This window comes from Protopterus annectens, chromosome 2.part0 (assembly GCF_019279795.1).
Source record: "Protopterus annectens isolate FY-2018-M chromosome 2.part0, PAN1.0, whole genome shotgun sequence".
NCBI lineage: Eukaryota > Metazoa > Chordata > Ceratodontiformes > Protopteridae > Protopterus > Protopterus annectens.
In genome coordinates, this window is record NC_056728.1 from 1,787,588,725 (window position 1) to 1,787,602,158 (window position 13,434).

At 43.7% G+C, this 13,434-nt stretch overlaps 1 protein-coding gene across 5 annotated transcripts in view; it reads right to left on the reverse strand.

Annotated features, from left to right (window-relative positions):
• ARHGEF10L (Rho guanine nucleotide exchange factor 10 like) overlaps positions 1 to 13,434 on the reverse strand; it is a 3,087,848-nt gene that overhangs the window by 2,384,733 nt on the left and 689,681 nt on the right. The window lies entirely within an intron of this gene.

Genomic DNA, 13,434 nt, shown 5'->3' on the forward strand with positions numbered 1-13,434 from the left:
TACAACAGTTTATTAACAAAAGAAGCCTCCTAGTACTCATATTTTGCAACACCTTCATAATTCTTTTTAGGCTTAATAGTATAAATCTAAAATGTCCAGTCAGCCCACAAGGAAAACATTTCCTCTTCCCATGAGGAAAATAATTATATTCCTACAAACATTACGCACCCATCTTTACTTTGCTTTTTCCAAACCATGAAGAAATTATATCCATCTAAGACCATACACTTCAGCCTTCTCTGTGAATTTCCAGCCAGGTGCATTTTTAAAATAGATATACTTCTGGAATAAGAAGACATCTTACATTTTTTATTGTACTCATTTTTGGACAGTTAATCCCACCAGGCATACATATGCCTGAAGTATCTTGACTATTAAAGGGCTCACTTAACTGGACCAAACTGGTACACGTGAAGATAAACCAAAGATAAGTATTCTTCTATAAAATATGTTACTTCTGCAAGCTCTCTCCCCAACTTATTTTACTAAGGTACTCTGCAAGGTTGCATCTGAAAAGAAGTTCTTGGATATGAAACCATGAGCTCTAGTTTCATTACTGTTATTGTTTCTCCTGATATTTTGTTTTATTATTAAAAGTGTTAAATCATTTAAGATGTTTGGACTTATGTTCATACATAACAAAGGTTCAATGTTATTATAAGGCTAGCAGTCTGAATAACGATTGAGATGCCTAGCCAGTGCATACTCAGCAAACCTGTAAATAGATTAGCTGTCCTCATCAAGGACAGCCATACTGTATAGCTCAGGAGTAAATTTGGAAATAACCACTCATCAAAACTGGTTTTAAAGGTGGCCAGAATATTGTTTTGTCTGACATACAAGAGAAGTCTAGTGCATAAAAAGACGATACATTGGGTCAGAAATTGATCTTATTTATGTTACAGTAAAGGGTAAGATCTTTGCAGAAGTTTTTTATTAGACTGCCAGTTTTCTGAAGGTAATGTTGGTGCAGTAGGCCATTATCTTTCCAAGCACAGAAAGCTAAGAAAGGGTCACCACATAGAAGCCCGTATGAGACAGAGCAAGGTGATAGGACTTTTAATCTAGTAGGTGACTTAAGGAGCTCAGGCCTACAAGTTTTTTAGTTAGAAATCATTGTGGCTTTTTGAGTTGATCAAGGTGTTTCGAAAATTATACACTGGAGGGAGCATTATGTACTGTAATAGGCATAAAGGGAAGAACAAAAGGGATTAATAACTTCATAGATCCAGGAAATATTTCTTTGATAATTACCTGAGAGAGAGGTACAATAATTTCATATCTTTGATTAGCACACAATGGTCAAAGAAATGTGCTCAGACCTCTAATGGCTGTGTCAGTTTTAAGGATATGGTATGTATGCAATCTGTATTAAGATATTTATGATTTCCAAATGAAGCTCCTCTATATATTTTAGTGGCACCAAGCTTGATACCATGATCAGTGTACCAGCTGAAAGCATTGCCAAGCTCTTCTTGGATAATGTGAGTTAGTAATAGTGCACAGTTTGCCATTATCAGCAAACTTGGTTAGCCATTGGCCTTTGATTCCTGCAATAATGTCAGAGACATAGATACCAAAGAGGAGGAGGCCCAGGACTGAGCCTAGTGGGACATGACTAGAGATATTTCCTTGTGTGGAAGAACTATGACCAACTTTCAGTGTGTGATCCATGGCACTTGTCACTAACAAAACTGGCTACCTAATGGATGCTGTAGCAGTTAATATTTCAGCAGGTAAGCATGTCAGTAGTATCAGCATGATACGTTAAACGTCCTGAAATAGAGGCTCATGGGATATATGCAAACAACCATCCAAGGACATCAAGTGTTTTGCTAAATGGTCCCAGAATGTCTTTTCACTTTTTCTTTTTAAGTCTTTATGGATACATTCAGGCCAATGAAGCCAAACACCACTAGCTGTGGACATACATATTTCAGCCTTCTTAGGACCTCATCAGCATAGAATAAATGGACTGTTTGGCTATATGTTAGAAACACAGGGGCCATATAGCTGAAACACTTGATGCCCTTGGAGGGTAATTTGCATATATCCCATGTGCCTCTGTTTCAGGAATTTTAAGATATTACTCAATGAAAACTCTAGCTTGGCTAAGTTTTTCTTTTAGTTTTTTTACTAAATTGTTTATGACATTTTTGCTTTTTAGTATCAGACTTTAGCAGGTATTGCTGGTAATATATATAGCTTTGTCCTTGCCCATGGTTTTAATAACTCTTTAAAATAAGTTGACTAGACTGAGTAAACAGGATCCACCTTTCTCAAAGCCAATTTGATTAGGTCAGCTATTTCACTGCTCATAAGCTTAACTATGACACATTCCATGATTTTGTAAATGATGCTAGGAAACTAATCAGTCTACATATTCCAGGATCTGTTGTAAGTTCTCGCTTGTGTAATGGCACTATTATGCAAGTTCTACAGACATCTGTACATAAGCAGTGGAGAGTCTAAGAGTGAATATGTTCTTTAGGAATTCAGATCTGGTGATAATGCTGATAGGACTTGTTTTAAGGTTATTATGAAAGAAGGGTAGTTCAAGGAGCAATGTGGGAATGCAGGGGTACATGAACACAGTGAAATTACAGCTGAATCTGGCAGCTAGAGTAGTGGCAATGACATCTGTCATTGTGATTATCCTTGAAGAGGTGGCACTTTTAGTTCATAGCTTGCTTAGCTCTCTCTTATTGTGTTCTTGAGATCTTTACTAACCAGGTTTAGATCATTTCTATGATTGTAGGAAGAGAATTATTATTCATAACAAGCAGTTTTCCTCTTTTTACAAAACTGTTAAAGAGAATTGCTCCATAAGGGTTATTTCTGAATTTCCCAATATACTTGTGATGGATGAGGCATTTTAAATCTTCTTCTTCTTTCGGATTTTCCCAGTTAGGGTTCGCCACAGCAGATCACCTGTCCGCTCATGATTGGCAGTGGAGTTTTACAGTGTCGAGTTGCCAGCCCGGCGCCCAACCTTCCACAGAAGGCACACACACATGCACTCACACCTAGGGCCAGTTTAGAGTGTCCAATCCACCTGCACCATGTCTTTGGGATGTGGAAGGAAACCGGAGCACCTGGAGGAAACCCACGCGACCACAGGGAGGACATGCAGACTCCGCACAGAAGGCACCCCAGCCGAGGATCAAACCGGAGAACCTCTTGCTGTGAGGTGACAATGCTAACCATTGCACCACTGTGGCCGCCTGGATTAGGCATTTTAATAGAGCGGTTTAAATACTGAGAGGCAAATTTTGCTATACACATAGTAGCGCAGGATGCAGGCTGGATGATGTTGCTAGCTCCTCGGGGGGGGGGGGTGTTTGACTTCTTCGTCTATCAGCTGTGAAGTAGCCCCTGAATACAGTAAGGCTCATAGGCTTAGCGGAGCTGGTTTTAAGGAAGAAGAAGATATCAGTTTTGGATAGACAGGAGAACACACGTCATTTTGTTATGTTGTGGCATAAGGAAAAGACTGTGAGGAGCTGGGAGCCTGACAGCACCCTCAAAAGTGAGTGACACAGTTCACAACCGGCAACTCTTAGGTGATTCATTCTGCATAGAAATTGTTACACAGAAGATATGTCAAGTATGTTAAAATATTCATTTTCAGAATGTTAAGCCTAACAGTGAGAGAGGGACACAAATCCATCTGTCAAAATCTGAAAATGCTTAAACTCAGAGATTATGAAAATATGATTCTTTTCATGAATTGGGAATGAGGGTTTAGGTGTCTCCTAAATATTTAAGGCTATGTAAGTTCTGCCCTCTTCCAATACACTAAAACCATGTAAAGCTAATTGGATATGAGGAGAAGGTACAAATAATTTGTCAGTGTGTAAGCTTTTGTGAAAAAGCCTGAAGTAACTGAATCTACTGGTGAGCAAAATACCATCTGCAAAATGTAAGGGTTATATATGGGTCGTTCCTAGAAATAGAGGCATAATCAGATTCTTAGTTTATAAAACACTTCAAAACAAAGTTAAATAAGAAGGGGACAAATGATATCCCATCTAGTTCCTACTTTCAGAGAACAAGGCACTAGAAGACCCCAGTGGCTCTAACGTTAGTTGTTAGTGAGAAATAAAGACCATTAATACAAGTAACAAAATTAGCTGAAAGTCACTGATTACAAGAACAGTAAAAATAAATATCCCATTTAATTTACTGAGAGCATATCAAGCTTCGAATGATACAACAATCCAAGGGCCCCTACAAATGAGTCAAAATGTAAAGAAAGTACAGTTGTGTATACTTACCATAAATGTAGATGCTACAAGTGTATTCACTGTTGCAGTCATCACCTGTGAGTTATCCCTGCTGTGGTAGCCCCCGGCCGGCCCAAATACCAGAGTCAATTTATTTATTTTATTTTATATTTGTTGACAGGGCTAGTCCAATGGGATATATGTCCATTTTCAGTAGAGGCCCGGGGAGATAAGCTCCACTATACAGATAATAGTGACTTCTGTACTGTACAAATTTAAGACTAGAATGTAATTGTTTACATACAACTTAGTAATCTTACTACTTAACATATTTAAAAAAATAAATAAATTATTTATAAGGAAGAGACACGTTCATAAAGTTGATAGCTTGGTATACAAGTTCATACTCTACAGTGGTTCCTTAAAAAGACTAAGTTCAGCTTACTGAACCTAAACTTTGTTTAGCTTAACAGATCATACTCTCTGTGGTTTATGAAAGAGCTATACTTAATGCAGCAACAGTGAAGTAAGTATACAGTGCGCATAGCAAGGAGGGGATTGTTAGTCTGGTTTAGTACAGGGGCATAGCCAGTGAGTTCTAAGGTATACTTTAAGTTTCGTTTTGAAAAGTAATGTTGAAGAAAGTGATGAGAGTTCAGTGGGAAGTAGGTTCCAGGTTTTCCCCACAGTGTTGGAGAAAGTACAGTTTTGTACCTACCATAAATGTAGATGTTCGAGTGCTAATACAGCTGCAGTAATCACAGATGGGTTTTCAGCCGTCAGGCGGTCCCTCGGTCGGCCGAATTCCAAAGTCTTGGTCCGGCGTCGGTTGTCGTCGCTTACTCTTCTGACGTCAGGAAGGCCAGAGTATATAAGACACAGCCGATGCCATGTTCTTCAGTCTTTCTTGCCCCAGATGTCAGGTGCCCCCAAAAGGAAGGCAATACATAAATAAAGCTTATCTACATATGCAAGCAATGCAATGTAATGCAAAAACAGTGTAAGCAAGCAAATAAAACATAGCAGGATAACCCAGTCAGGTGGTATGAAGAGGTTGTTAGGCCCCATGCCTTTACCAAGTGGGGAAGGAGGGAGGGAAACCTGTACTGCAGCTGTATTAGCACTCGAACATCTACATTTATGGTAGGTACAAAACTGTACTATGTTCATCGTGCATACAGCTGCAGTAATCACAGATGGGTAGAGTCCCAAAGCTATGCATAGGGTGGTAGGTACTATGAGGAACTGGGTTGAGCCAGAATGCCCTGCAAAACAGCAGTGGCAAAGCCTGCTCTTGTTCTGGAATATAAGGGCAGGTGGTAGTGTTTTGTGAAGGTATGTACAGAACTCCAAGTGGCTGCCTCCAAAATATCTTTAGTAGGAACACCTCTGAGGAAGGCTGTAGAGGTGGCTGTGGCCCTGGTGGAGTGAGATCTGATACCAGTAGGGACAGATTTCCCATGATAGGAATAACAAAACCGTATGCAGTGGCCAATCCACTTGGAAATGGTCTGTTTTGTAACTGGTTTCCCTTGAGCCCCTACGGCATAGGACACAAAAAGTTGTTCTGATTTCCTGAAGGACTTTGTTCTGTCCAAATAATAACGTAGCTGCCTATGGATGTCTAAAGAGTGTAGCAGCCTTTCTCCTTTGTTTTGAGGGTTAGGGAAAAAGGTAGGTAGGTGTATGGCTTGATTTAAGGCTACCCTGGATACCACTTTTGGCATAAAAGATGGGTTGGTACGAAGGGAAACCCTGTCCTGATGGAAGATGAGGAAGGGCTGCACCGCCATGAGGGCCTGTAGTTCAGAAACCCTACGAGCTGAAGTGATGGCCAGAAGGAAAGCTGTTTTCCAGGACAAATATTGCAAATCTGTTGAGGCAGCAGGTTCAAAAGGAGGCAATGTTAATTTTTCTAGTATGTAATTAAGGTCCCAGGCTGGTATTGGTTGCTTCCTTGGAGGTCTTATATTCTTAGCCCCTCTGAGGAACTGTCGTAAGAGTGGGTGAGAAAATAAAGGAGGATCCGTGTTGAATTCTGCAGAAATGGCTGAGGCATGTATTTTTATGGAAGAAAAAGAAAGTCCACTGTTCAACAGTTCAGCTAGGTACTGTAATACCTGAGGCAAGTTCAATTTTCTAGGGTCCTGGCCTCTTTTCTCATTCCAACAGCAAAACCGCTTCCATTTTGCGGAGTAAGCTTTTCTAGTAGATGGTCTTCTGGCCTCCAAAATGACATCCTGCACCTCCTTGGAGAGTAGGGTTTGTTGTGGTGTTAAGGAATTTTCCATGCAGCGAGGTTGAGTGTTTTCAGCTGACTGTGAAGAGTTTTGTAGCTGTTCTGAGTCAGCAGAAGAGGCATTAGAGGCAGGGACCAGGGAGGAGTATGTGTTAGGCTCCTCAGGAGTGGATACCAGTGTTGCCTTGGCCAATCTGGAGCAATCAGTATCATCCTCGGTTTGTCTGTTCTTGCTTTCAAAAGCACCTTGTGCAGAAGAGGCAGTGGTGGGAATGCATAAACTGTCCATGCTGTCCAACTGAATGAAAGGGCGTCCACTTTCCAGGCCTTTGGATGAAAGGTCCTTGAACAAAACTTTTTCAATTGATGGTTCCTGTGGGAGGCAAAAAGATCTATGTCCGGCCTCCCCCACGCTTGGATTATCTCTGTAAACACCTGAGGATGTAACTTCCATTCGTGTGGATCTGTCATATTTCTGCTTAGAGTGTCTGCCAGTGTGTTTTCCAGTCCTGGCAAGTACTGTGCTTGAAGTTCGATTTGTCTTTCCAGAGCCAAGTTCCAAAGAGTCATGGCTAGTCTGCACAAGGGGTATGAATGTGTTCCTCCTTGTTTGTTTATGTACCACATTACTGTGGTGTTGTCTGTTCTTATCAGTAATTGTCCTGGATGCAGGAAGTCCTTGAAAGCTGTAATTGCATTTATTACTGCTAGAATTTCTTTTTGATTGATGTGAAGGTGCTTTTCCTTTTGGGACCATCTGCCCTGAATGCACCTGTCCTTCATGTGCGCCCCCCAGGCGTAGTCTGAGGCATCTGTGGTTATGACTTGTTTTGCTTGAGGCTTGCAGAATGGAAGGCCTGTGTTTACTTGACATGCTTGGGCCCACCATAGAAATTCCTTTTGCAAACATGGAATTATTGGTATAATTGCTTCCAAACTGTGACTGTGTTGAGACCATAGATTTTTTAGGTACCATTGAAGTTTCCACATATGCAGCTTTGCACATGGGATTAGAAGAATGCAAGATGCCATGAATCCCAGAGCCTGCAGGATTTTCCTTGCAGTAAGCCTGGTACTTTTTGCTAATGTTTTGAAGTACTGAGATAGTTGCCCTTGTTTTTCTGGCGTAAGATATGCCATCTGGGTGTTTGTGTCCAAGTTGGCACCCAGGAAGGTTATTTTCTGAGATGGTGTTAGCCTTGATTTCTCCTTGTTGATGGTATATCCCAGAGAAAGCAGTAACCATGTCACATATGCCAGATGTTCCAGTAGTATGTGTTTGCTGTCCGCTTGGATCAGGCAGTCATCCAGATAAGGGTAGATTTGTATCCCTTGAAGTCTGCAGTAGGCAATCACTGATGCCAGGCACTTTGTGAATACTCTGGGCGCAGTAGATAAGCCAAAGAGCAATGCAGAGAATTGATAGTGGATTGAACCTGCAAGAAATCTGAGGTATCTTCTGCAGCTTTGTCTGATTGGGACATGCAGGTATGCCTCCTTGAGGTCCAATGTTACCAGCCAAAACTCCTTGCCCAGCATGGGAAGAAGTTGCTGTAATGTGAGCATCTTGAATTTTGGTACGAGTAGAAATGTGTTTAGGATGGATAAGTCCAGTATGGGTCTCCAGTCGGTTCCTTTACTTGGTACCAGGAAAAGTCTTGAATAAAAACCTTGACCTTGTTGGTGTGTAGGTACCTTTTGTATAGCTCTCATGTTTAGGAGCTTTGAAATTTGCAATTGTGCCTCTGCCCGTTGATTTTGTGGCAGGTTTGGCATGCCTCTCATTTTTGGAAGAGTGTGAAATTGAAATTTGTAGCCTCTGTTTATAATGTCCAGTATCCATTTGTCTGTTGTGACAATATGCCAATTGCTTGCAAATAATGCTAGTTTCCCTCCCAAAGGTGCTGCCAGCTGAGACTTGCTTGGCATGGAAATGAGGGAGTCATTGGGTTTGCTTCCTGTATTGTTGTGCACTGTCTTCACCACCTCTTGGTGCTGGAGATTGCCATTGTCTGCCTCTATATGATCCTTGTGATTGCCCTCTGCCCCTTGTGCGTCTGTATCTACCTCTTTGGGGCTTGTCAGTGGCTGGAAAGGACCAGTTCTTTGAAGGCCAATTTCTGCTGAAACGTGGTGGTTGGACCTGTAAGAAAGCTTTGACAGTTTGCATAGATTTGGCTTTTTCTTCCATTTTCCGTAGTATGTCCTCAGCATTAGTACCAAATAGTACATCCTTTTGTAAAGGAGCATCAAGAAGTTTAGCTTTCACATGATCAGGCAAATTTTGTTCCCTAAGCCAGGCATGTCTGCGGATGACTGATCCTGTAGCAGCTGCTCTACTGGAAGCCTCTAGAGCATCATAACCACATTGTAAGGTGTGTTTACCCACTTGCTCCGCACTATGCATCATATCCTGTAACTCTTTTAAATCTGGTTGTTCAGGTTGAGACATTTTGTTCCTTAATTGTGATAACAGGTACTGTTGATATTTAATCATATGAAACTGACAGTTTAAGGCCCTCATGGCTAGGGTGGCCGAGGTATATACCTTTTTACCCCACCTTTCTAGAGATCTGGATTCCCTTTCTGCAGGAAGTGGATTCTTGGCAGTGGAGGCCTTTAATCCCTTGGGGCCTTGTGAAATGGTTTCAGGATCAGCATTATGGCCTTTGTAGAGAAATTGGTGAGAGCTGGGTACTCTGTAATACCTATCAGGTTTTACTGGTGCAGGAGGCAGAGAATCAGGGTTAAGGCAAGCCTCCGAATAGACATCATCCAGTACATCTAAAACAGGGGGTATAGCCAGAGGTCTGTGCTGAGGTAACCAAAGAAATTCCCTAAGTCTTTTCTTGGAATCTGAAAAGTCTTGGCCTTACCAATGGAAGTGTTCCCTCAAGGTGTGCAAGGTTTCCCCAAAAGAAAAATCCTCAGGAGGGGATACAGAAGGAATGGACTGTTCTGCATCTGAATCCTCAAAAGTGGAGTAAGGGTGTTCCTCTGCATCAGAATGTTCTGATAAAATGGATCCCTGATCAGAAGAGGGAGATTCTTCCTCCACTCTGGGTCTCTTGTCAGGAGGAGGCTGAGAACCTCTGATAAGAGTAATTAAATCCTCAGCCATTTTAAGCATCTGTTTCTTAGGCATGGGTCCAGGAGATGGGCCCTGTGCAACAGGCCTCGTGGGATGCCTGGCTGCTTTGGATTTAGTAAAGGCCTTAATTGAAAAAGAAGATGAGGGCCTAAATACACCATGGGTGGAGGTGGACCTGTCCACATTAGTAGGCTCGACATTAGCAGGGGCTTCGGTTGTAGTCTGGGAAAGGGCCGAGGACCCAGCGGTTTCGGGTACAGAGGACACCGCCAAAGGAGTGTCGTCGGTAGTCAGGGACTGCAAAGGCGTCTCGCTGAGAACCGGACCATGTGTAGCCTGTTTTGGCGTGGTGTCTGCAGGGACCACGGGCCTCGCGTGTCGGTCCTTTTCCTTGCGTTTTTTGGACAAAACGGTAGTCGGAGTGTCCGACGATATTTTATAATCAAAAGCTTTACCAAAGTAGTGTTGGGCGAACTCCGCCCGACGCTTGATAGTGCGTTTATTGAAAGTAGCGCAAAAGCGACAGCCCGAGACGTCGTGGTCTGGGCCCAAACAAGGTATACAAAGGGAATGGAAATCCTTATGCGGTATTTGCTTCCCACAAGAAATACAATTATTAACTTTTTCTGACATCGGTCTGAGGCAAGAAAAGTTTCTAACGGGTACTTAGCTTTAATGAAGACTTCGGTTCCAATCTTTTCGTAATTCAGGAGCTGGCCGACCCGCACTTGCGAACTGCTTCTGCTTCGGGCACCGCGCGGCAAAAAAGACTGAAGAACATGGCGTCGGCTGTGTCTTATATACTCTGGCCTTCCTGACGTCAGAAGAGTAAGCGACGACAACCGACGCCAGACCAAGACTTTGGAATTCGGCCGACCGAGGGACCGCCTGACAGCTGAAAACCCATCTGTGATTACTGCAGCTGTATGCACAATGAACATCAGTGAATCCCCAGTCTTAGTGTTTGGGAATCTTCTCACAGGTGATGACTGAATGCTTTGTGAAGGTATGGACAGAGGTCCAGGTGGCAGCTTCCAAGATGTCCCTGGTGGGGACTCCTCTGAGGAATGCTGTGGAAGTGGAGGCTGCCCTAGTGGAATGGGTGCGAATAGACTTAGGGGGGAGGTTTCCCATGAAATCTGTAACGGTTAATGTTTTTCTGTGTCAGCTGCTGTCGCATGTAGACTGACGTCAGGTCGTCAGTGCTATAAAGCAAGGCAGATGACGCCATTACATCAGTTTTTCTTGCCCTAACCAAACAGAAGCCTCAGGAGATAATATACAGAAGACATGGTGGTGAACAAACACCCCAAGAAGCTTATGTCTCCCAAAAGAAAGAAGATATAAGGGGGAAGGAGGGAGGGAAACCAGGACTGCAACAGTGAATATACTCAAACATCTAGATTTATGGTAAGTGTACACAACTGTACTATGTTCTTCATGTTTCACTGTTGAAGTCATAACCTGTGCGAAGATTCCCAAAGCTGAAAAGAGGGGTAGTAGGATAGTGAAGAGATCTAGGCAGGGGTAAGGAGGCCCTGCAGAACTGCAGATGCAAACCCTGCCCTAGCCTTGGAGAAAAGAGGAAGGTGATAATGCTTTGTGAAGGTATGGACAGAGGTCCAGGTGGCAGCTCCCAAGATGTCCCTGATGGGGACTCCTCTGAGGAATGCTGTGGAAGTGGAGGCTGCCCTAGTGGAATGGGTGCGAACAGACTTAGGGGGAGGTTTCTCATGAAATCTGTAGCAGAAATTGATACAGTGTGATATCCATTTAGAGATAGTATGATTGGAGATGGGCTTCCCTTCTGCCTCTAAGGCAAAACTGACAAGACGTTGGTCTGTTTTTCTGAAGGGTTTAGTAAAGTGCAGGTAGTATTTGAGCTGCCTGTGCACATCCAGGGAGTGCATAATTCTCTCCTCCTTGTTCTGAGAGTTGGGGAAGATGGTAGGCAGATGAATGGCCTGACTGAGAGTCACATTAGATATCACCTTGGGCATAAAGGAGGGGTTAGTCCTAAGGGACACCCTGTCTGCATGTAAACGGATGAAAGGCTCACTGGCTATCAGTGCCTGCAGTTCAGAAACCCTTCCGGCTAAAGTGATGGCAAGTAAAAAGGCAATCTTCCAAGAGAAGAATTTCAGTTCTGCTGAGGCAGCAGGTTCAAATGGGGGTAGGGTCAGTTTTTCCAGAATAAAATTAAAGTCCCAGGGTGACGTGGGAGGCTTTCTGGGAGGCCTAATGTTAGAAGCCCCTCTAAGGAATTGCTTAACCAAAGGGTGAGAGAACAATGGCTGGTCTGTGTTAAACTGAGCAGAAATGGCTGAAGCATGAATCTTAACCAAAGAGAAGGAGAGACCACTATTTAGTAACTCCACTAGATATTCCAGGATGAGATGGACAGCAGGTAAGGATGAACTGGCCTCTCTGGCCTGGCACCAGGAGCAGAATCTTTTCCACTTTCCTGCGTAAGATCTTCTGATGCTTGTCCTTCTGGCCTCTGTGAGAATGTCCAGCACCTGTTTGTTTAGCAGGGGCCCTTCCCTTACCTTGGGAGTATCAGCCATGCTGATAGTTTGAGATTCTGCAAGTCTGGGTGCAGCAATTCCCCCCTTGTTTGTGTCAAAAGTTTTGGGATCTGTGGAAGCTGCCAGGGTGGATGAGATGTGAGGCTGCACAGCAGGGGGGTACCAATGTTGCTTGGGCCAATATGGACCAATGAGAATGGCCTTGGGCCTTTCCTCCCTGATCTTTAGGAGTACCATGGGAACAAGAGGAAGAGGGGGGAAGGCATACACAAAGAGGGAGTTCCAAGGGAAGGTTAAGGCATCCACCTTCCATGCTAGGTGGTGAAATTCCCTGGTGCAAAATTTCTTTAGCTGATGGTTAAGGTGTGAAGCAAATAGGTCTACCTCTAGGTTTCCCCACACTTGAGTGACTCTGAGGAAGATTTTTCCATGGAGCTGCCATTCGTGGGGGTCCACAATGTGTCTGCTTAAGTGGTCTTCCAGGATGGTGTTGATTCCTGGGAGGTATTGGGCTATAAGGTGTAATCCCATGGATGAGGCTGTAAGCCAGAGGTTCATGGCTAGCCTGCACAGGGGGGTAATATTGAGTCCCTTCCTGTTTGTAGATGTACCACATTACTGTGGTGTTATCTGTTTTGACAAGGAGAACCCCTAGCCTGAGATGAGACTGGAAGGCTGTCAGAGCCTTCTGTACTGCAAACATTTCCTTCTTGTTGATGTGCAATGGAAGGTGTTGGGCATCCCAAAGGTCCTGGGAGCACCTGTCCCCTAGGTGGGTGCCCCAGGTGACTTCTGAAGCATCGGTGGTGAGGGTCTGGCCTGTTGGGTGGTGGATGAAGGGAAGACCCTGGTTCTTGGCACATGCCTCTGCCCACCAGAGCAACTCTACACTTATACAGGGGATCAGAGGGAGGGAGGTCTCCAGAGGGTGAGAATTTGGCCACCAAAGGTTCTTTAGGTACCTCATGTGCAGCATGGCCAGAGGAATCAGAAGGACGCAAGAAGACATGTATCCCAAGGCTTGCGAGAACTTCCTTCCTGTGAATTGACTTTGGGACGCCAGCTGAGAAAAGTCGAGAGGCAGGAAATTCTTCTTCTCTGGGGTTAGGAAGGCCATTTGGGATGCTGTGTCCAGAACAGCTCCCAGGAAGATGATACACCTGGAGGGAATCTGCTTTGATTTCCTCTCATTGATGGTGACTCCCAAAGAAGTGAGAAGGGTTTTGACGAAGAGTAAGTCCTGCAGGAGCTTTTCTTTGCTCTCTGCTTGGATGAGGTAGTCGTCCAGATAGGGATAAATCTGGATGTTTTTCTGTCTGCAGAATGCTATGGCCAGGGCCAGGCATTTGG